The sequence below is a fragment of the Lissotriton vulgaris genome, chromosome 7, assembly GCF_964263255.1.
Source record: "Lissotriton vulgaris chromosome 7, aLisVul1.2, whole genome shotgun sequence".
Taxonomy (NCBI): domain Eukaryota; kingdom Metazoa; phylum Chordata; class Amphibia; order Caudata; family Salamandridae; genus Lissotriton; species Lissotriton vulgaris.
The window spans coordinates 1,153,982,917-1,154,005,833 of NC_141695.1; positions in this window are offsets into that span (position 1 = coordinate 1,153,982,917).

Sequence of the window (22,917 nt, forward strand, 5' to 3'; positions counted from 1 at the left end):
TTGTGACGCACCGGCGGCGTAAAAAATGTGCCTTGTTGCACCATATTTCTAGGTAGATGCAACACTTTGTGAACCTCTGCGCTACATTATGCCTGCGCCAGGTGTAGTGTGTGCAGGGGGGCGTTCTGACGTAAGAAAAGGTTGTGGAGGTGACGCTGTGAAATCTATAAGATTGCACTGCGCCACTTCTATGACGCAACATGCCGACGCTCTCAGTGGCCGCGGGGCCTGCGGGCCGCGTTGGTGATTCTGGGGGTGGCGGAGACGCTGTGAGTTCGGCATTGGGCGCCGCATTGACAATCCTACCAGTGAACTGCGGCGGGAGCGAGCACCTTCGCCCAAGTAAGTCACCCCCAAGAGAGCTGCAACCGGGGATAGCGAGTGAGCCCCACTGAGACCTCCGTAACCCTGGTGCTAGGGCCTACACACAACAACGTTCGCCCTTTGGCTGCTGGTTGCACCGGACGGTGCCTGATCTGACACCGGGGGTGGGCTTCACATTAGCGGAGGGGGGTACTCTCCCTCAACCAGCGACGCTGTGGTGGAATCAATCCAGCCTTCTGAACCACAGAGAGGGAAATATCGCCTGCACACCCGCAACGATACAGCACTGGCGGGCCAGACTGCTGACTTTCCTGGCCTTCATGTGGCGCTTCCACAAGGTGAGGAAACCCTGGCTCTGTGAGCAGGATACTGAATTGGAGGCGGAGGGCGCTGCCATATCCCGGTCCTCCTGCTCATTGGTAGCCTTTGACTATGGTGCGTTTCCAAGTTGCTAGATAGACACTTGTGTCTTGCCTTCTGTCTGTGGGCAGCTCTGGGGGGATTGTTGTGCTAGATGTTTCTCTTGTCTCCCTCGAGGGAACACCGGTTGCACACTCCCTACTGCTTCTGGCCATCCTGTGAACCACCATCAAGGAGCAGGCCCTGATCACCCCTTATAGGAGACCTTCTACTTCGGCCCTGATAACATCCCTACAGTACTCTGACGACGATAGCGCTAAGTAACCTCATACATCTACAGTGGACTGAGAGGGCAATCTCTCCCCTCTCCGGGTTACAGCCAGCATTATGGAAAGGGTGGACAATACATAGACCAAGCTTCCAGTTGACGCCAAAGGCACCAGAAATAAAGAAACAGAGAGGGCCCGCTCCGCAGGCACCAGAGCAGATAATCCAGAGGAGGGCCCAAGTGAGGTGAAACAAATGTCCGCAACGATTCAGAAAAGACGACAATGGATGGGAAGATCAACTCCCTGGTATACCATATGGACAGGATGTCAGAATGCTTAGATAAGCAAACTGAACGAATCAATATGGCGGAACGCAGGATTACAGAGGTAGAGGATGCCCAGACTGAGATGGATTTGACACAGCGACAAATGGTTAAAACCCTCACCTCACTGCAAGACAAAGCAGAAGATTTGGAGGCCTGCTCCAGCCATAGCAATATTCGTATAACGGGCCTTCCGGAGTCCACCCACATGGACTATGTGGAACAATTCTTAGAAAGGCTACTTATCACTGTACTTGGGCCGTGACATTTTTTCCGACTTGTTTGTGATTGAAAGAGCTCATCACTCGTAGGGTCCGTGCCCGCCCCCCAGGTGCCCCACCGTGCCCAGTGATACCCAAACTGCTTAGTTATAGGGATTGTGATTCAGCCTTACGACGCACCAGAGAACTGGCGGAACTCCAATATGAGGGTTCAGCACTCTCGCTTTACCCAGACTTTACAGCGAAGGTGCAGGAGGTGAGCCGCCAAACAGCAACTCTGTGATCATAAAACTTCATACACCATGCTGTACCCAGCCAAATTGAGGGTGAATCTTGATGGCTCCTCACGCATCTTCACAGACCAGAAGGTGCTGCAAAATGCACTTAAAGACTTGCTCAAGAAGTCGAAACTTGAAGCAGTGCAGGAGAGATCTGCAGCGGGCCACACAGATCTCAAGAGAACTCCCTTGAAAACAATGACTAGAATATCTGATCTGTGGAGGTCCCGCTCATAGTCACGAGTTACACAGTTTTCCCTTAAACAGTAAGGTCTGACCTAGTGGTCCCTGTGCCATCGGGACTACTCTTCAGTAGTACACTTAGAGGCCAGCAGAGCGATTACACGTGACAGAAATCTCCTAAACTCTTCGCAAGTATCCGCGAACTATGTGTTGTCTTTGTTTGGGGGACAGCTATGCTTTAATACTTACCAATTTTAGTTTTTGCTCTACCCCAGTGTCAACTCCTGAGGAGCTGTCTTCAGCTCTTTGAATGTAGATAATTCCATTAGGCCCTCCTGATGCTTGTTATTCCAGTTACATATCCATAGAATTTGATAGCAACGCTATAGTTATTATAATGTGGATTTAAGCTGACGGTTACTCATAGTGCTTGGTAACATCCGCCCCTACGTGTTACTCACTACATGACTCGTTGCCATATTTATGTCGGGGAAGGGGAGGGAGATTCTAATGTGCTCAGTTTGGGAGAGCATGGCGTGGGAAGGGGGATTGTTGTATTTTTGAGTTTTTTTAATTTGCTTTGTTTTTCTTGGATTATTTTGTCACAATGGTGTGAGACACACACATTAGGGAACACACAATACCGTGTAACCGGCATGTACCCCAGAGGGCGGCGAGGAGGGTCTAGCTACGTCACTCACATTTTAACCACTAAGTGGAATGGTGAATAGGTTGAGGTTCCTGTCCATGGTCATGTCGTACCTCACTAGACATAAAGGTTGACATAGCACTTCTGCAGGAAATTCACCTACCGGTAGAGAATCTCCAGCAGACCTGAGGCAGGATCCGCAGCACGTTTCATGCCGTGGGCTTCACTACACATGCACAAGGGTTACTCACTCGGATTAATCCCACAGCCCACCTCACCCTCGAAGAGTCACACACAGATGCTAATGGTAGATATGTGGTTTCCAAATGTTGGGGGGAATGGTGCCGAATACATAATGTAAAATGTAAATTGATACTTGTATAGCGCACTACTCACCCACAAGGGTCCCAAGGCGCTTGTACGAATACCGCTGTGGAACCCATCCTGGCTTTCCCTGTGAGTCGTCCACTCCTGGGCACCCCCAAGGTGGAGACCAGGCATCCTTAGCGCTGCTGGGGCTGTTGTGGAGATTTAGCAAGCTATTGCCCAGAGTTGCAGAGTGGGACTCCATGATTGGAATAGGCACCGAGGCGAGAATTATCTGGTCCATGGAATTTTGAGCCCAAGACCCGCCGAGGCGGGGAACTGAACCCCGGTCCCGGGCTAGACCTCTGCATCAGGGTCTGCCGCTCTAATCATTGAGCCACACTTCTCCTGTGTATGGCCCTTGTCATGACTTCCTGCAGTTCTTCCATGATCTCCTGACCTTAGCTCGACAACTACCCAACTGCGAGCTTTTACCGCATACCTATTCTTACCATTCCCCAGTGCTGCTAATATTAGCTACTCAAGCGCCCCCCTCCATTTACTTGGCGCTTTCCCCCTTATGCACTACTAGATGAAGCCTTTAGAGCGGAAATGTTAGAGGCAAAGGAAACGTTTTTTGATACCAACTTGGGCTCCGTCCAACACTTTACCACAGTTTTGGGAGACCTTTAAGGTATATGTCCGTGGCATTGCAATTCCTAAACACTCAGGGGTGCTAAAATCAATCAGGGGCAGCTAGCCCTCTTAGAACAAACCCTGGGTAGGCTAGAGAGAGAATCGCTAGACACAGATGACCCCACAATACTGACCACTATTAAGCCCACACTGGAGGAATAACACACTGAGGTGGATAGAGAGGTGAAGCTACAGGGTAGATATGCCGTAGCAAGGACCTATGGAGAGGGGGAACGACCTGGCATGGTCCTGGCGAACCTCATGAAGCGGCGCCGAAATGCTTATCACCCCATAGAATTAACTACAGGTGAAGGCGAAATGATTGCTGATTCTGATGCTGTTGCAGAGTGCTTTCGGCAATACTATGCTGACCATACAAGGCCAAGTCCCACAGTGCACCCTCTGACATATTGAAATACATGGAACATATTAAGCTGCCCTGGCTGTTAGATGCTCACAGAGAATATCTGATGCGCCCACTTGAAGCGTTGGAGATACAGGCTGCCCTGTCCACGATGCACTCTGGTAGTGCGCCGGGGCAGGATGGACTTACGGTAGGGTTCTACAAGGAATTTAAGAAACTTCTTGCCCCAAACGTACTAACACTATTTGAGGAGATGGCTGAGGAAGGCACCATGCCCCCGCGATGCGCTCCTGGTGGTCCTTTTAAAGCCGGGAAACCCCCGCAGCACTGCTCCTCTTATCGGCCACTTTCATTACTGAATGTGGACACCAACATTTTTGCCAAAGTGCTGGCGAATAGACTCGCCCCTCTGATGCCGACCCTTGTGGGATCGGAACAGGCTGGTTTTATACCAGGGCGCACGATTACCCACAATCTGCGCACAGTCTTTGGAGCAATTCAGCATACTAAACCAGACACCAGGGCAGCCGCAAATTTTGGGGATGCTGAAAAAGCCTTCTATTCAGTGGAGTGGAAATTCATGATTTTGACCCTGGAACGACTTGGGCTGGGAAGTGTCTTTCTGTGCTTAGTCAGCACTTTATATCGGGACCCCGTGGCCCGTGTGAGACTGGGAGATGGTGTCACTGCCCCCCTAACTATATGCAGAGGTACTCGGCAGGGCTGCTCCCTCTCCCCACTCCTATATACCCTGATCGCTGAGCCATTAGCTTGTGCATTGTGTGAATATCATAGCCACATGGGAATTTGGTTCCCTGGGTACAACTTCTTCATCTCCCTTCTATACGTACGTGACCCAGCCCAGAATGTGTCCCCCATTCTGCGTGAAATTGTGAGATTCGGCGGTCTCTCAGGACTGAAAATTAAGTGGGTGAAATCAGTTATATTCCCCCTCACCCCAGAGACACTCCCTGAGCACTTAAAGTGGTCCGCTGACCCGCTGCGCTATCTGGGAATCCAAATACACACTGAATCCGAGCTGGTGGCAGAGAGAACTACGGCTGCGCCATTGCTAAATTTGAAGAAGACATAACGATATGGATTCGCCTTCCCCTCTCCCTCCCAGGCAGAATATCGCTCATGAAAATGGTGGTCCTTCCCAGATTCTTTTTCTTGTTCCTTAACATCCCAATGGTTTTACCTGCACACTTCTTCAAGCATCTCAGAACACTGCAAATTAAATTGGACTGGGCCGACAAACAGCCGCGAGCCAGTTGGGAGCTCCTTATTCTACCATACTCTATGGGGGGTTGGGAGCCCCAGGCCTTGACCTTTATTACCGGGCTGCCCAAGCCTCACATGCGTATTACCGGTTACATCAACAGGCACCCCACCTCATTTACATGTAGAGCATCTCACACAGGCGCTCACTTAGCAACGGCGTTGTTCCATGCGCCACGCCGAATCACTGGGACCCTTGACTCAGTGAATGCCACCATACACGCCTGTCTTAAAATCCTTAACCGACAAGCCCTCTCCATGTTATTTTCCCCCATAACCTCCATTGCTTGGTGCGAGTGGCTCCCGATTCTCACCGCCCCAGACATGATAGCGGCTCTACACACCCTGGGAATGGACACAATAAGCGATTTCTTTAGTGATGGGGCAGGTAAACCTTGGGCTGGCCGTTATTGATCGAATCTCCACCACCGTCCCACCACATTCCACTAGTATAGGGCTAGAAGTGCACTGTGGGACTATCTTGGGGACGAGTTACTGGAACCCCCGGAGGTCCTTTCCTTCACCGCACTGCTCCGCACGGAATCCCCGAGGAGACTAGTCTCACACACATACTCAAAGACGCAGGAGCTGAGCCGTAATCACTATGTCAAAGCCAGGCTTGAGTGGCAAGTGGACCTAGAGCTTGATATAGATGACGACATTTGGAAATACTGCTGCAAAGCTACCAGTCGCATTGCACTTAATGGTAGGTACCGGCTTATACAGTTCAAACTCCTTAATCAAACCTATCAAACACCGGTGCGGTTGCACACATTCTGGCTATGAGATACGGCCAGCTGTGAGCGATGCGAGGAGGGTGAGGTCGATTTTTTACATCTAGCATTGCTTTTGTGCACTCTGAAGCAAACACCTCTGATTCCACACATTATACTAAATAAACAACTTTCTACAGATTAACAAAATGTGATTGCAAGATGCAATAAAACCACCAATGTAACAACTATAAATATTAAAGGAAATAAATAAATATATACATAAATTAGTAGCAGGTACAGTACTGCACTATGATACCGTGACATTGCATATCCAACACCTCTGCCACATACGAGCAGAAATCCCACAATGAAAATTTACGATTTTAGCGAAATTTCCACAGTGGTCCTCCCATGTCCAGCCATGATACAGCCTTATCTCTGCACTATCGATTCCCAGCTATTCCATAGTTTCTGAATCAGCAGCATTTATACAGAGAAAGAGGATTTAGATAGCACAGAGAGAGAGAGAGAACAGCCTGCCCCCGCCCCACCCCCACCATGTACGAGCACGGCTCATCTCGCGGTGACCCTGCTGTAAGTCAAGGGCTCCTGTTTCACAACAGGCCTGTTGCAGGATGTGTCAAACTTTCCATTCTCAGCCTAGGGAAGGGGGAAGAAGGGGTCTGCTTCCTGCCACCTGTCCCTGTTCAAAGGAAACATGAGATTAAACACTACAACGCTTTAAGAAAGGACGTTTTGCATCAGAGAGTGCAGTGGGCTGGAGTTCTCTTCTCAAAATGCCTCCAGCATAATTGATTTTTTTTTCCTATGGACAAAGGAGACGACATATCTTATTTATGGCTTTAATAAGAAACCATTAGCAGGAACATAGATCTGTAGTACGGGGTATTCTCTGCTGTGATGTCATACCAGCGAGAAGCAAAACTTCTTTTTACTGCTCCTGTGCAGAGGGCGGCTACTTTCCCTTTCTTCTTCAGTCCCTCCCATGTCCTCGCCCTGAATATACTCTGGGCATGTGGGCGTCCAGGTCACAGGGGCTGGGGGCCTACAGGCTGCTTTGCACGGTTGGGAGCAGGGAGTTTACGAATTCACCATGCTGTGCCCAGGGCCGTCTTAACAGCATTATAGGCCCCCGGGCAAAGCAGTGCACTGGGCCCTGCCTACACGGCCATTCACAGGAATAATAACGGAAAATGATATTACATTCTGGTCTGCACCAGGCCCCCTATGCCCGTCCCCACTGTGCATGGTTGAAGGCTGAGTGCAATGGCTTCTGTGGACATGGTGGCTATTGCAGAACCTACGGCCAGAGTCTACACTCTGTTAGTTTTGTGGGGATGGAGGTTTTGTGTAGGCTGCAGTCCACAGCCACGCCATGTGCCCAGCGCACAAATGGTTCTAGATACAAAGGGGCATATTTATGAGTTCTGGCACATCTCTGCATATCAGCAGAGATGCGCCAGAACAAATGCGTCACGCAAAACTACCCTTGCGCCACGGCAGATGCGCCGCATTTACAATGCGGTGCGCCGTGGCGCAATGGTAGGCAGATGCGTGACACATCTCGTGACGTAAGGGTGGCGCATCGCTGGAGTCGAGTCACAAGCGCGACCCAACTCCAGCAATGCTCAGGGCCGCCCAATACTTAACATGCTGCGTCAGTCCTTACGCCTGCTTCAAGCAGGCATAAGGAATTGACGTAGCAGCGTCACGGAAGTGCCTGCGTGAAATCTGGTAGATTTCACGCAGGCACTTTTGCGAGGCGCACAGGCGCCGGAACGCCCACCCTGCGTGGGAACGCCCCCATTGTGGCGCTGGGCTTTATAACGTGACACATCTCCCTAGATGCGTCACGTTGTAAATGCCTCGCAGGGATGCACCACGTTTACGCCGCTGTTGCGTCACGCAAGGCGGCGTTAACGTGGCGGAAGGGGCTTGTAAATTTGCCCCAAAGAGGCCAGGTGTAGAGACTTGCCCGAAGCCAAGATCTGTCCCCAGATTCAGTGGTGTAGCAAGGTCAGCTGGTATTCGATGCAGAACATTTCTTGCCACCCCCGGCTTGACAAAATGACAAAAATATGTGTTTAAAACACATATTGTTGCCATTTTGTCACCCCCCTCAGTGATGACGTCCAGGGCGTCCCGCACCCACCGAAACCCCATTCCTACGCCCCTGCCCAGAGTCATCCGAGTATGGCCAAAAAGGTTCAGCGGGGCCAGGGCGATGCAGTATCCCGGATGAGAGAGCGACCTTGATGAATGTTTGACTACAGGTGCTCCTCCTCTCCTGTGAACAGGCCCATGGGGCACTAGAAGGGTACAAAAGATACCTATACAAGAATCATACCGAGTAGGGTACAGTATTGGGTGCATGTTTAATGCGATAAGCACACTTATGTAATGTTGTGTGGGATTTAATTACATAAACCTTGACATTCAAGAGTGGTTTAGGGATCTCTAGGCCCTTATGAGAAGCCAGGGGGATGGCTTTGAAACATGTAGACTGAGGCGGTAATAGCCCATTATAGCACAGTACCTCCGCTCTTTCCCCACTTTTAAACATACCAGCTAGTAGGAACATTAAAGTTTATTTTTCCACATGGCCAGGTATTTTTATGTTTTTCCACTTACTTCACTTCACTATTTGACCCTTCCACTCCCACTCCTAAATCACACTTGGCGCCCGATTCACAGAACTAACTTAAGACAAAATCCTAAATTTATTGCCATTTTCGTATTCACAGAAGGCACTTACTCATTTTGGTATTCACAGAAGACACTTACTCATTTCGGTATTCACAGAAGTTAGGAGTCCTAACTTTAGGACTCCTAAATGCCTTCTGTGAATACCGAAAGTCTTAAAATTAGGATTTTTCTCAGTTTAGTAGTAGTAAAGTTAGGACTTCTAACTTTAGGACTCCTAGATGCCTTCTGTGAATACCGAAAGTCTTAAAATTAGGATTTTTCTAAGTTTAGTAGTAGTAAAGTTAGGACTCCTGACTTTATGACTCCTAAATGCCTTCTGTGAATACCGAAAGTCTTAAAATTAGGATGTTTCTCAGTTTAGTAGTAGTAAAGTTAGGACTCCTAACTTCTGGGAATACCGAAATGAGTAAGTGCCTTCTGTGAATACCAAAATCAGTAAGTGCCTTCTGTGAATACCAAAATGGTAGTAAGTTTAGGATTTTGTCTTAAGTTAGTTCTGTGAATTGGGCCCATAGTATTTAATATACAGTGCTCCCATGTCATCGTTGGTTGCAGCACGCCCCGTCCCGTAGAGGGGCGGAAAGAACCCGATGAGGAGGCATGCCACCAAGGGTCCTTTTGGTGGGTGAGGGTTATTTTAACTGCATCGCTGCGGCGGTTATTTTCACGCTACGCTGCTTTTTTCTAAAAGCCGCGTTAGATGACGAGCTCAGCTCGTCATCCGCACACGCCCCCCGTGGCTGATGACGAGCTGAGCTCGTCATCAGCATCGAAGCGGTTAACAAAGCTGTGTGCTCTCCCAGATTAATAGGAGTGATACACGCATAGGTCATTGGAAGGAGATTTCTTCTTCTTTTTGTTCTAACTAAGGGTGGATCCTTATGTTTGTTTCATGTTAATTGGAGGAGTACGTATCCACCTCTTAATTTTTGCTCAACCTCTTCATTCCCCTCTTTGTTCTTTGTATATTGCCAAAGACCGTCATCCGAGGTGGACAAATGGAATGGCCTGAGGGCACGTCCTGCATTAAGTCCTGTCCGTGCCTAGCATAAGTCCATGCACAATGTGTTCGGTGGGCACAGGAGATTGGTGCAGGCCTGCAGAAATACAAAGCGCTGCATGTAACGTCTGCTACACATGGCCGAAGGCTGTGCTGAACTAGTCAATGTGAAGACTGGGTGCATGATGTGGTCAAAGATCACATCTTGCATCAAGTTGTAGCCGTGATCATAGTTAATACATACATCAATGACCTCCGGCACTGATTAGCATCAGAGGCTACAGGCAGTAATGAACATAAATGACCACTGCCAGTGAAGAACGTGATTGTCCCCTTAAGTAATCTGAGTAATCTCGCTTAGACAGTTCAGTTCAAGTTCTGTGGCTGAAGCAGAGTGGATTGGTCAATTGACAGCCATCCAACCTTCATCTGTAGTTAGGAGGCTCCTGTACTTTTGATCATCAAGCCTTGGAATCCCTGGTGACATTGGAAGGATGAGTTGCTGTCATATTGGACACCTTCTGCCTGAGCAATAGCTTGGTGTCTGGTACGATGCATGGTGAGACAGTGAAAGCTAGGTGAGTGGTCAATTTCCCACATTAGGCATTCACTGTGGCACAATTAATTTCAGCATTGCCAGACAGTGTGAGGATTGGGACAACAATGGGTGGTAAAAAGGTGGTATGCCAAGACATATTGGCCCCACATATGGACGAGGATGAGGGGCAATGAAAGGGCTGTGGAGGGGACGTACACTATTGGATCTCTCTCTCTATGCCTTGAGGTCAGGCTGGAGGGCTTAAGTTGGATGCTCGAGGCACCAACTGTTCAGGAAATTCTCTTGGGCATCACAGACTGGTTGGGGGGGCTGAAAGACCTAGTGGAGGCTTCTGACATTGATATTTTCACAACTCTTTGGCTAGGCTAGGAGTACTTTGGATTCTTCTCCCTGGCATTAGGCAGCCAGGAGAAGTGGGGCAGTGGATAGAGGCAGCCCTGAACTATGCGACCATCGGCCACATTGACCAGGCTGATGGCCCTCATTTCCCTCACCCAAAGTGAAGCACAGTGTGCTTCCAGTCCTTGGGCAAGACTGGGAGCGTGTAGGCTCTCCTATCCACCCTTATTCTTGGTCTGGTTGGCTTGGTGGATGGAGATAGGATTGGGTTTTTTAGGACCAGTCCCCATTCTCCTTTTTATGGCTATGATGTGGTGGAGAGGAGCAACTAAAGCCAAATTTCGGGGGGGCTTATGAACATTTCAGGGGGGGTGCTAAGGTGCTCTAATAAAGGGTGAAAAAACAACAAAGCCTCGTTAACAACGGAATGGTCTTTTTAAGACCTGTGAAGTACTTGGGTGCGGCTGGCAGCTCAAAAACTGTCTGTGTGTGCACCTGGGAAGCAGTCCCAGCCCAGGCTGACACACACACGGGGAGGGCTGAAGCCTTTGAGCCCTATGGGTGTTCTACGCCTGATGTTGTGTAAACAGAATGGAATAACTGTAGTGGTTTATCACATGCCACCCACGTTGGCATGGCTTGGGGTTCTCATCGTTTTAAATCCACCTGAAACTTCCTTCTAATGAATGTAAAAAAGGTTAGGAAGTGTCCTTTTGTTACGTTGACTTACAAAGTGATGGTTGCAGACTTCTTTTGAAGTCTGCAGTCCTTGCAACAACATTTTTTATTAGTTTTTCTTTGCAATTTTCTTACCCTATGGAATAACCACTAGTCAGCCCTGCACTTAGGTTTTCCCATCATACCCCAAGTGGCTCTACTAATTATTTTTCCAAAAATGGGAATTGCAAGAAGTTGTTTGAGAATAAAAACCACAAATATATTGTGATCCGCATATTATTGTAGCCAGAGTATAGACTACCAAAACACCAAGAAGGTAGGTTTATATCTGTAGGTTTAGACTATTCTCAGCTCTAATGAGAGCGAAACATGTGTCAGGGGTTGCTTTTATTCATTTTAGGTTGGCTTGGTTGATATTTTACCAATTTAAAACTGTAATACTGTGCCAGGAGTGGTAAAAGGCTTTTGTCATTTTGCAGCTCGGCATGGATAGCACTGTGATTGTCCTATGCTGTTGGAATGTAGGATCTGCTTCATGGTTACCCCCACTTTGTGCCTGGTGCTAAGCTGTTTTTGATTAGTCTGACTGGGATCCTGATAATCAGGACCTCAGTCTCTCTGCTTTCTCCCTTAAATTGTTGTGGTCTTCGTTTTGGCTTGATTTTGTCCCCCTTTCATTCTGCTGCATTGTCTGTGCCTGTGCACCATACCAGAACCTTCTAAGGCCTGTGCGCATCAAAGTCACCTGAAGGAATCTCCCTTGAAGTAAAGGACTCACTAACCTGCATCTGTGGGCACTGCAACCAAGCTGACTGGTCTGCTGGTCCTGAGCTCCTACAGACTGTGAAAGGTTCAACAACAGAGGTGGTGGTTCTCCATAGCTCCCGAGGCCTGCCCATCCCTCTCACCAAGTTTGAGGCCAGTATCCCTCGTGGGAGCCGCAGCAACCAAACCCCTGTGCACCACATCAACTTGCAGTTGCAAAGGTTTGTTGGCTTCCTTCCATCAAGATCTTTGGGCTCCAAGTAGCCCCTACCGCAAGTATCTCCAGCGACCAAAGTTTTTGTCCACATTTCATTGTTTGCATTGTGGCCTGTATCTTTTGCTGAGCTGCTTGAGGTCCTCTTACGAATCCAGTGCCTCCAGCCTGTGGGTCCTGTTGAGGGTCACTTTTGTTTCTTTTGGGCTCTCCTGATTGCTCAGGGCCTGCCCTGGCTCCCCTGCTTGTGGTGAGTCCCCTAAACCTTTCTGGTCCCGACATTGCACCTTCTTCTTCTACATTGTTTGTAGTTGCCAAGGCTTGCTGGTGCTCCCGACGGACACGACCCCTCAACTCTTGACATCGGACATGGGACAGCTTGTGCACAGCTGCTGGTCTTTCTCAGCATCGCCTGGTCCTCACAGCTGCAGAGTCACGGTCACTGTCAACTCTTCTGCAACTCCCGACATCAATGGGCATTCGTCTTCCAAGTCCCCGGGTCACTCCTGCGTGACATCGACTTTGTCTCCTATGCTTGCAGGTACTTCTCATCCTGAATCCAGCTTCGAATTCCACGTGACACTTTCTCCTTCTCCACCAGCGGCACTTACCTGAAGTCCTCCATTGGGCTTGATGGTGGTTTCCGACACAACTTCACACCTATGCACCGACTTCCCTGGTGTAGGTAACATGGGTACTAGGATATCCACTGGTGGGGTGGCTCTCCAACCTGCTGTCTTCCATTGGATTTCTTCAGGGTCCACTGGGAAGGGTCCTTAATCTTTCAAATTGCACCCTTGACTTACACGTTGATTTGTACGGAGATCGCATTCATGTTCCCACACTGCACACAATCTCTATGGGGATCTTGGTCACTCACTTTGGGTGGTTCCTTGGATTCCCAGAACTTCTACGTCCTCTGGCCATTGTCTTGGCATGAGTTGTGGTTATTATGCCACTTTCTTAGTATATGGTTTGGTCCCCCCCTGGGGCCCACTATGTATTCTGTGCTATTTACTTGATTTCTATGCAAAGTATTGTGTGCATTGTGTATATCTCCGGGTAGGAGATTTTTGTTCGTATTAGTGAGTGTTATATAATAAATACATATTTTTATAAATACATTGTGTGTTCTTTTTTCACTTAGTCTATGTATATACAATTGCATCTGGTAAAACAAGCTGCTTTATACTTCTTCTGGACTAAGCTTCAAGGCTGCTCTCCACAGCTACCATTTAGAGAGCTTTCTAAGGTTGTCTAAGACCTCTTGAATCACCATAAGAGTCGCCTGGACTGGTGCAAGGTGCCCACTTACATTAGTGGACTTCATATACCAGGCCAGCCTCTCACATCTATGCTTAAATATGCTTAAAGACTAGATAGATAGATAGATAGATAGATAGATAGATAGATAGATAGATAGATAGATAGATCGATCCACTGGAAAAAACAACGGTTAAATTAATGTTATATTTGGGTAAATATGTCAGTGATCAAGGACTCTAGGGGCTGAAACGCGTCATGGCGGAATCGCGCGGTTGCTTAAATGAAGAAAAAATTACCAGCACGCAGAAAATTGGTGTCCGTTCCCTTTCTGATTCCAGGGGCAGGTAATCACGGAGAAACAGTATTGTGGATATGGTGTTTTACAATATACATATATAGTTAGATAGATAGATAGATAGATAGATAGATAGATATAGATAGATAGATAGATAGATAGATAGATACATGCACTGAAAAAAACAAATGTTAAATGAAAGTTATATTTGGCTAAATATTTTGGTGACAACATAAATGTTTTGAACTACAAAAAAACACATTTATTCACCAGTTATAGTTAGGAGAGCTGTTAGACTTTGCAACATTGGCAGGGGTTTTCATATTATTTTTGCCTTTGCCTCCTGTTATTTTGCTGTGTGTTGGACTTCGTTTCTGCTGGTCTAGATGCTTTGGGCACTTTGCCACGGATGCTCAGTGCCAAAGTGCAAGTGCTCCCTGTAAATTGTTGTAATGGATTAGTGATTCCATGATTGGCATATTTGATATTAGACAATGCTGTCCCACCTCCTGCCAGGAAGCTGTACCAGAGAGGACAGAACTGGTTTTGGCTGGGCAAAGAACTTCTCTGCAACTGAGAACAAAGGATTTTGTATTATAAAAAGAGGGGCCCAAACAAAGACTTTAAAATCACTTTTGGACTTCAAGAGGAACCTCTGCAAAGGTGAAGAGCTGGATGAAACTGGAGTAGGAGGAGGAGTACTGCCCCTTTGCTGTGTGCTGTCTGAGGTTGGCCTGCAGTAGCTGTTTCTGCCAAGGAGAGGAACTGTGTGTGTACTCTGCTTGAGAAAGTATCTCCAAGGGCTTGGAAGTGGAGCTTGACCCCTGTTCAAGAAGTCTCAGTAACAGCAAAGACCTCACAATCTTTGTGGGCGCAGTCTCTGGAACCGCTGTTTGCAGCTGCCGCAGAAGAAAGGAGCAATCGACTCTGTCACAGTGTCCGTCGCAGGGTTCCATGCCATAAAGGCACCACAGAAAGCCCGCAACATTTTGCACCCCATCCTTGGTCTCACCGACACCGTCTGGAAGATCGTCACCAAGCCGTTGCTTGCACCACGTCCTTTGGGCACCGCACTCCACACCGCCTTGCCTCAACCTGTATGGAGGTCACCGGCACCGTAACTGCATGACCCACACATCGACAGGCTCCGTCACCTGCACTGCAACCTGCCAGCACCGCATCAAACACCGACCCACCCTGCAATGTAAGCCTTGGGCTCACCGATGCCGTCTAGACGATCGTCACCGAGCTGCTGCCTGCACCGTATCGTAAGGGCAAAGCACCATGCGCCGCTTCCATTTGTTTGTACTGCAACCGCAGTGGTTGCCCTCGAATGACTTGCACCAACATGTCGGCCGCAACGAGAAAGGTACTGTTCACAAATCTGTCAACGCTTTAGCTGGCCCATACCAACGCGGAACTGCATTGTGGTAGCCCTGGACGGAGCTACCGACTTGGAAAAACTGTGTTTTTCAGCTATTTCTGCAATTTAATGGTTATCTTGCAAAATAACTTGTTTTACAGTATTGTATGTTGGATTTTGTGTCGTTTTGGTCTTGTTTGGTTTATATAAATATTACTTATTTTCCTAAACTTTTGTGGTGTCAATTTGTAGTATTTTTCCTGTATTACTGTATGTGTTCACAAATGCTTTACACATTGCCTCTGATATAAGCCTGTCCGCTTGTGCCAAGCTACCAATCGGGTGAGCAGGGGTTATTTTTTCAGCATATCCCCCTTACCCTGACTAGGGAGAACAGTCCCTACTTGAACAACGGTGCAAGCCTTTGCCAACTAGAGACCCCCATTTCTATCAAGAGCTAACTATAACTTGCATCACTGCCATGTACTGCTTACAACCCACATATTACATCCCTCATTACATGTTTTATAACATCATATCCGACAGCACTGTTGGCATCACACTCTTTTGGTTATGATATTTTGCTATCCCAATATTTAAAACTCAATATTGAAGAAGTAATAATGAAATGTGAGAGCCCTCGAATACAAAAGTGGCTGCCACTGCAGAAACGTTTATGGGAAGGTAGCCAAAGTTACAGGGATCCTTGCCTCAAAGTGTGAACTACAGATGCTGCTTTGACAAACGGCAGAAAAGGCTCCTTTTGCCAATCACATAAGAACATTGTTCAAAATAGTTACAATCAAATTATCAGTGGCTACCAGGATAATGTGTGGACTAACTGGCAGTATGGACATGGAATTAACCCTGCTAAGGCTATCCAGCACCTTTTTGTAAAGCACAACATTTCAACAACTAATAAACAAAATAGGACTATTCTGAGTGACTTTGCTTTTCCAAGCCAAGTGTGGTGTAATACCACCATACTACTTGTTGCCCTAGTAGAAACAAAAAATTCCCAATGGCCATACATGGAACAGCACAATAATGGCTTCACTCCAAACAACTTTGAGCTGCACAAAAATTTTAAATGAGAAACTAAGTTGGACGCATAAAGCACCTGCCATATCTTATGCAGAGGTCTCAAATGACACCAAAGTTATTAGCAAACCAATAAGGCACTTTTCCACTGAAGTTGCAACTTAAGAATGACTTAAAGGGTCACTATTTCCAACTGGTTGTATAACGTTACAACGCATACTTTTACAACGCATGCCTTTGCAACGCATTTTTCACATCGCAACATCCTTTACAAAGCATTCCATTACATCGCATGACACGACATCGCATTTTAAGAAACTACCTTTACAACGCATTCCATTACATCGCATACTATCTTTACAACGCATACCATTACAACACATACCATTACATTCCATTTATGGTAAGTATCGGATAGTATAGGGGTAAAAATTACTATTCTAACTCCAGGGGGTGCAACAGTAGGGTAAGTGTTGGATAGTATAGGGATAAAAATTACTATTCTAACTCCAGGGGGTGCAACAGTAGGGTAAGTGTTGGATAGTGTAGGGGTACAATTTACTATTCTAACTCCAGGGGGTGCAACAGTAGGGTAAGTGTTGGATAGTGTAACGGTACTATGCGTTGTAATGGTATGCATTGTAATGTTATGCGTTGCAATGACTGCATTGTAATGACATGCGTTGTAATGGTATGCGTTGTAGTGACATACGATGTATTGGTTGTGTTGTAATGGCATGCGATGTAAAGGATGTTGCGATGTAATGACTGCGTTGTAATGGTAGTGCGATTTAAAAGTTGTGTTGTAAAGGTTGTTTCCCTTCCTAACTCTATAATCCATGTGTAGGAAAGCTGCCCTTTCTGCAGGCTCACCCTGGATTTTATGACTTTTACTGGATCCTATATTTTGTCTGGCTGTACGACTGTGCACAATACTATCCAGCAAAAAAGTGCAGGTGCTCTCTCTTTAAACAATGAAAATGGTGTTCTCATAATTGATCAATTTAACTTACTTATAAATCTCTAGTATATGGTAAAAAGTGAACCAGGGGCCTGTAAGTTAAATTTCATTAATGAACCGCAGCACTCATACTGCCATCCTCTACAATGACAGTGCTAACAGGACTGCAGGCCTACCATCTGTTGACGTGTTAAGCTGCAAATTTGACCTATCAAAATAATCTCTTTTGACCGGTTGAAACCTTGCATTTAAATATTTACAAAGTCCCACCATGTAGGTAGGCCTTATTGCTCATATGTGGTATTTAAAAGTGGACATGTAGGAATTTAGGGCCTGATTTATATTTGGGCAGACAGCCTGTGGTTTAGCCAGGGCAACAGAGTAAATTAGTCAGTTGATCTGGTGGAGGGACTTCCCGCCATTTTTGTAAATGACCACCAAGCTGGCAGTCATTATATAAAGCATTGCCTGCCAATGCATCCTGTCAATGCATTTTCCTGTTTGGTGCAAAGCTCTGTCAGCGAGACAGAGCCCTGTACCAAACAGTTTTCTGTCATTTTTTTCTCTTTGAAAATAAAAAAAACAATGCTTCCCTCTCCATGGGAGTCCTCTCCCATAGTGAGGGTAGTATTTAGCAGTTTTCATTGCCCCTTACCACCAGTGTTTTCTTGGTGGTGATGGGCAATGAAAACTGACCTGTCATTCTGCCCATCTAAATTAGATGGGCGGAATGACAGGTCAGCCTCCAATGGCCCTTACTCCTCAGGGCCGTTAGAGAAGTTTGGCCACATCAGAGACAGAGTAGTCAACGTCATGGCCAAACTCAAGGTCCGGCCGAAAATAAATCTGATGGGCGGACAACTACGTTGGCAGGGGCGTATTCCGTCGCCATTACGACTGAGTTCCTGTCCCGCCAACATATAAATTGGCCCCTTAATGTTAAATGTCCATGCGGTGAAAAAAGCCCCAAAAGCTATTTTCACTATAGCACGACTGACTGTTCCATAGAGAAATTCTAGTTTACATTATTACATGTAATAATGCTAATTATGGTTAGGAAAGAGCTAGAAAAACTATTTTAATAGTATTAAAAACCCAATTCAAAGATGAAGTCAGATGTTTTGTAAACAGTAAGGCAAATGTACTATTAAAGAATTACCTTTTCTCTGCCTAAAGCCTTTAGAGGGACATTTGCATGTGTGCTCCCACTTCTGCCAGCCAATAATTACCATTTTAACAGGTGGTAATGGATGCAAAATACCTCCTAGCAACAAACAATAGGTTGACCTGAATGGGCAGAGATGACCCTGCTGACACTGAAAAATAAAGCAAGGTAGGTCAGTGAGCATCCTTCTTGACATTACAATGTTAAATTCTGCTGGAGTGTCAAACCCTGCCCGACAGGTCTGCTGGGCTTTTATATATTACACTTTGGGCACACTTCATAGGGTGAGAACAGGATGCAAAAGATTTCTTGTGTATCAACGGTGTGGTTGTTGAAGTAACTGCTTAAAACTGGATTTCAGGGTAATATGTGGGAGGACACAATGATTACCATAGTACATCCCCCCACTCATCCCTTGCCTTCAGAGCCCAAGTTTAGTGTGGCCAAAGACACCTTCTTGAAAATGCCCAAAGTGGGTAGAGTAGATTTCAGGATCCTTAGCCCATTGTTTAGCACTTGCCCAAGTGTCATTTCCATCCACTAGCTCCTGCCAGACATATGTGACAACTCCACGCACCCACTTCAGAACACTCCTGGACCAAAGGAAGAGCAAAAGAGGACTGAACCTGCTGTGTGAGACCTGAGAGGAGATTTTCAGGACTGGACATTCTGCATCTTACACCAAGGACAAAGTGTCATAAGGCTATCCTCCTATTAAAGCTACAGGACACTAAAGCAGGCCTTTTCCTTCAACTTCCTAGCTGACCAGTGACAACTGAACCTGGACAGGACTGTAGAGATGGATCCACCTCACACCCTGAGAAGTCTCTAAGTGCCTTCCCTGATGTTGTTGAGGGCTTTAGAAGTGTACACCTATGGTGAATTAAATGACTAAGTCAGAAGGTAAAATGTATGACCTGGACAAACTTGGTTGGTGTATCCGACCCACGCTCCATCGTGGTCAGCATCAAATTGCACATAGGTCACAGTCTACCTCGACTATTGACTAACATGGTCATGAATGAGAGTAAGACAGGGTGAGATTTTGTATAGATCCCCATAACCACAGCTGGTGCACATCAGGAGAGGGAGTTGATTGCGCACAGCAATTATACTAAATTATAGAATAGCAGCTTTCAATAAGTAAAGACACCAACCTCCTCAGTGAAAACCATCCCCATTATTTATAGCTACATTATACAATTCTATTTAAATATTATATTCCAGGAAGATGTGCATTTTACAATGAAAGTCTGAACAGTCAATTAAGTTAAATATTAATACAGCAGCACATATATTAACTTTATTGTTTTTAGGCTTATTTTTATATACATTCGAGTTTTATTACTGTTTCATATAATTTGTCTTCCAGCTGTGCTGCATGCATGGATTAGTTTGTACATTTATTTCCTCCTATCTAACTTACAAACTGTTTATTGGTAACATTCAGTACATTGATGTAAATCACTTAATGATATTCTAAGTACAAAATGCTAGTACACTGGCAGTTCATATGTCCAATATCGAAAAGTTTAGTATTTGCAGATCTCTTCTTTCAGGTCATGCTTAATATGAAGCTATCATGACATCGAGAATGCGGATCCCGGGGTTCGTGGGAGGTGTAATCACATTTACAAAACTACTTGACATGCGTGTTGAGGACCTGGGATAGAGAGTGGCGGAAAAACATCGCAAAGAGTTGTGATTCTTTAGAGAATTGACAATGTACATATTGCAATGTATTAGTGAAAGGAAATGAAATCTTTATTGTTTTAGTTAATAAAAACCCTACAATATCGAAAGAATTTATATCCTCTTTTCCTTAAAATTTTGCAAATGTTTTCAACAGATTATATAAAAGTAATTCCATACAAAAATATACAGTATTAAAGACTTTTTGGCTAAAACAAGACAGTTCCTTTTAAAACCTATCTAATTTAAAAGCGATGTATCTAACCCAATATATATTTACCAAAAGGCAGGGCTTCCATTGCCACTTATTTTAGTGTTTGCCTTCTTTTCACCCAGGGACATAACGCAGGCTCCTCCAGTCCCTGCGGTGCAGGGGGTATTCCATTTAGCTCTAAACAAATGAATATATGGGAGATATGGGAGACACAGAGGACCCTCTTCATATTCTGCATTGAAGCTCCATAATTGTCTTTTCCCCAGACTGCTTCCATATCCTCATTATTTTGCTCATGGTGCTACTGCAGACTGGGACCTATTATATGCAAATCAGCCTTCTTCCTTCTCCAATAGCAATAGTTCAACCTCAACAACTAGGGTAGGCTGTTTATGAATAGTAACAAAAGCGACCCAAGTTTTGTGGCTGTGAAGAGAGAGCAGCACCGGAAGGTGCATTGTCACGTTGTGTTAGAACATTTTGTTTTATTTTGAATTCTGACATTATCCAAGCCATTTTGATTTTAGCAAAATTAAATATACTATATACTTACTTATATCAGCTCACACCCATTCTCTTCATCCATTGATCTGTTGTTGTGGTATGCACATTTTTCTTCCACTCAGTACTGCATAAAGCATGGGGAAATGGATCAGCCCTCTGCAGCCATTGGCTAACTTCACTATGAATCACAACAATCGTCCCCCTGACAAGGAGCACACAAAGTAGATGACTTCAATGTCAACTACTACTATAAGCTTTATGTCGTTTTAAAGCCCAAATATAAACATATATTTATTTCTCAAGCATATTTTTACAAAGGTCCAGCAGCTCCCAGAACTTATTTATAAAAACCGTGCAAAATAAAGCTTGAAAGGACAAAGCCAAACGACTGGCAGCCAGTGACACACTGTCTGCCTTTGCCAATGTTTATTATTTTTGCAGTTTTTTGTAGCATGGACTAGGCCAACCCGGGAACCAATGGCAGCTCCTCAGCTGAGGCGGAGTAACGTCACCCAAAAACTAACCTTGTTATTATCATTTAATTTTTCACTACGGGCTGGGTTACGGTGGGGCAGGCTGGGGTTACAGGAGGAGGAGTGGGTTGCACACACCACATACATGTGACTGCTTGGCCGACCTTCATAGGCAGACCAAACATTCATGCACATTTTGCATGTGCCCCACTGGGCTGTAAGGAACAGCCTGGTGAGGAACATGCCCATCCTCACATTCCCCATCTGAGCTCCAAACCAAGACATTCAGACCAGTCACAACGCTACATTTGAGTGTTGAGATTGGCTTAGGGGAGGGAGCCAGTGTGCTTCCAGCTTCCATCCGCTACCCAAGCAGAGGAGAAGGCGGCTTGTGAAGTGACAGAAGGGGAAAGACGGTGGCCGGCAAAAGGTAAGTAGTTTTTTGTTTTATTCTTTGTCTCACCCCACCCACCCTGCCGCCCCACCCCCGTTTTCCTGCCAGCCGCCACTGCTGGTAACAAAGGAATTGACAGAGAAAATGAGAACATTATTTATTTGAAATCTGAAAAAGAAACATAGATGGTAAAGTGATAATATCCTGGAGATGAAACAACATATTTTCCACTTTGCTTCATGCATGGCGTAATTTAGGCATTGATTAAGGAAGTAACAATACGTAAAAAAGCATTGTAATGATATTGCAATACATCATGCCCTATTTCTACGTGTGACTCAAAAATGAAAGCTTGGCTGTGATGAGACTGGATTCCTCTACAGAAATTTAACAGGGAACCTCAGGTCGATGTCTCTTTTTACCTGTTGAGAAGTATAAAAGGGCGAGACAATGAATCACAATTTAACTTTCAAACTAATCAGGACTTAAGGACCATCGACTCCAACTTCAGTTTAGGGAGTTTATTACAAAGCCAAAAACAACTGAATATACATGCACCTCAACACGAGGTTGTGGAAAAACATGGGAACTAATACCTCTAAATGCGAGAGCACACCAGGGAAAAATAAATTTTCAGCCTACACAGTTTAGCCAATGTAAGAATAAATGAATAGGCCCTTCATATTCCAATGTGAACATTTCATTTAGGCCTTTACACATCAAATTATACACTAGAGTTAATAATGCCTTACACTACAGCATCTACAATTAATAAACCTTAAACATTTCACAATATGTCTTCATGCGATCTTCATCTTAGTGCACAGTTAAACTAAAATGCATTTCATTACACATAAACTTTTTGTCAAGCAATTGCAGCACACTAAAGATTACAATTTCAGTCATGATTTTTGTTTCATTTCTCTTTGCATGGCACAAATACGGTTCAACATCACATCATTATAACACCACGTTCTAATAATCACATGTTAATACAAAACATGAATATATGTGGGTGCGGGCTATCCATGATTATAATGCACCCCTACAATTTTAGCGCACCATCACGCTCTATCAGTTCCACCCTCTGATGACTAGTGTCATCACAATAAATCACACTCCCTGGAGAAAAAAACATCCTAAATAGAGCTTGTAGCCATCCTTCCCCATCGGAACTTTGCTAGGCTCTTAATATTCTCGTAACGACTGTCCTGCAGTCTTTCCATTCTCCTCTCTTGCTCTCTTAGGGATGTATGACGTTACAACGCATACTTTTACAACGCCTACCTTTACAACG